Source organism: Schistosoma mansoni, chromosome W (genome assembly GCF_000237925.1).
Source record: "Schistosoma mansoni strain Puerto Rico chromosome W, complete genome".
NCBI classification, from domain to species: domain Eukaryota; kingdom Metazoa; phylum Platyhelminthes; class Trematoda; order Strigeidida; family Schistosomatidae; genus Schistosoma; species Schistosoma mansoni.
This window is the reverse complement of record NC_031502.1, coordinates 59,433,958-59,436,151: the sequence shown is the minus strand read 5'-3', so window position 1 is coordinate 59,436,151 and position 2,194 is coordinate 59,433,958. Positions and strand designations below refer to the sequence as shown.

The 2,194-nt window shown below is 35.4% G+C and overlaps 1 non-coding gene across 1 annotated transcript; it reads right to left on the bottom strand.

The window, feature by feature from the left end:
• Window positions 1–217: 217 nt before the first annotated feature.
• On the bottom strand, window positions 218–289 carry Smp_tRNA_00253_Pseudo_TTG.1.1. Its single transcript has one exon. It is a non-coding gene (tRNA).
• Between the last annotated feature and the right edge of the window lie 1,905 nt (window positions 290–2,194).

The following is a 2,194-nucleotide window of genomic DNA, read 5'->3' as shown; positions in this document are numbered from 1 at the left end:
TTAATATGGTTTGTTTGAATCTTCCCATTGATGTTTAGGACTGCGACTGGTCAGTCTTTAATTGGCATATGTCCATAGTGTACGTATTGCCTCGATATAGCCCTTATTCACAAGCATTATAAGCAAAGATGGATAGTGGCTAGCAGTGGAATCCAGGACGCGCGTTTCGTGCTGTTTGGGACTCGTCAGCTGGATGTCCCTGCGTCTCAGAGTTGATGTTTACTCTGGGACTCGAACCCAGTACCTTTCGCTTCAAACACCATCGCGTTATCCCCTCAGCTACTGAGTCCTGATAGCCACTTGCTTGTGCAATGGGGTGAAGTTTAAATTCACTTGGTATGCTTTGTTTGAATCTAATGAATACTTTTGTTACCAAAATATGTATATCGAATTTCATTATAGGATAAGGTTAACGATAATGACAGTTAAGATTTTGTGTAAATTAAGTATAATATTCAATATAGTTCGAGTATAAAGAAGAAAAAATACACATAGAGGAAGTAGTAAATGTCTCTTATGTAATTTTATTTTTAAATGTTGGTTTTAAGTGTCCATTGTACAAGAATAAAAAAAATATGTTTTAAAGAATTATTTCTGAATATTCAGTTGTTACACAATATCAACACATCCAGATGAAATTATCAAAATTAAGACCAAAGTATTAGAAACAATAACAATATCGGTGATAGTAGCAAAGATTAGGCGTAGGCAATATGATTCGAGAAGAAAGGGTGAGTTTGTGGAATAAAAATTCTACAATAGCTTTATAACTTAATATCTGAATGGAAATAAAGAGTGAATACATCTCCTTTACTGAAATAGATCCTGAGCCAAGTCACCCAACGTCTCCAACCATTGGCATACTGAGATCGTATGGACCCTAGATAAGTAATATACGTCTACCTACACGGCTCAGTATAACGTTCAGTGATTTCATGAACCGTTGTCATGTTTTAGTTTGGTTGACCTTAGGTTGTTTTCAACCTATTGCTATCCATGCTCGTCGAAGTAGGAAATAGTTGAACATACGTAATACATGTTCCAACCATCCTGGTCGTTATGGATTCATTACCTTATCAACTGATTCGGCATCTTTAGCTAGTACCCTGCATCTGATCTCACCAATACTCACTGGACCGCTACACAATATGTGAACAATTCTTCAAAGGCATCTATGAGCAAATGCTACCCAATTTATACAATAAAACACTTATGGATGTTTGACTGGACACATTATTGGTGTCGTTTTTTTCACATTAATAAACTTGATGGTTCAGCAGTACCGGGAGTTATTCGTAACCATGTTATTTAAGAATGAACAAGTTTTCTTCATGTGTCAGATGCATGTGTTTCTAACAATTGCCAATAATAACTTATTCCTAACAAATTCTCCTTCGAGTTACTTTTAACCATTAAAATGCTTTATTTTTATTCGTAATCATAGCGAAAATCAAGCTGTTAGTCATGAGATATTAGATAGATAGTTTTATTGCCATTTTTTAAAATCCCTTTTAAAACATTAATTTGACCTCAAATACACTTGACAAAAACGACCTCAGCAACTCTCTGATGATGCGAATTAATCGGCTCACTAACTAATTACCTAAAGTGACTTTCCTATTGAGATTAGTATGACCTATATATGTGTCGAATTTATATTATTCTGCTTTGATATAGTTTTTTTTAACTGTTATATTGAGTCAAATGAAAATCTTGTTATTATTTAGTTGCTATGTCCGTAAAATTCCTAGTTTAATTGTGGTCATTTTAATTAACCATACTGTGTATACTATCTCACAAACGCATACACAAAGCTAAATGGGTCTCACCGGGTCACAATACAAAGAATCTGATCAATCATTTTTGTATTTTTAAAAAAACTCAGTAGGTCAACGGAAGATGTAAGAATAGGGAGAGGAGCTAACGTAGCTTCAGATCACCATCTACCTGGTGTTTAACAAGATGAAACTGAAGCTAAAGAAGCACTGGACAACTAGAGAAACAGCATCACGAAGGTTCAATACAACCTTCCTTCGAGATACTAACAAGCTCAACCAATTCAAGATAGCTCTCAACAACAGGTTCCAAGCCTAACAAGATCTAGTGGAAGAAGAGGAAATTACGATGGAGGACAACTGGGAAGGGATCAAAGAAGCGCTAACTTTAACGTGTCAAGAGGTTCTGGGTCTCAAGA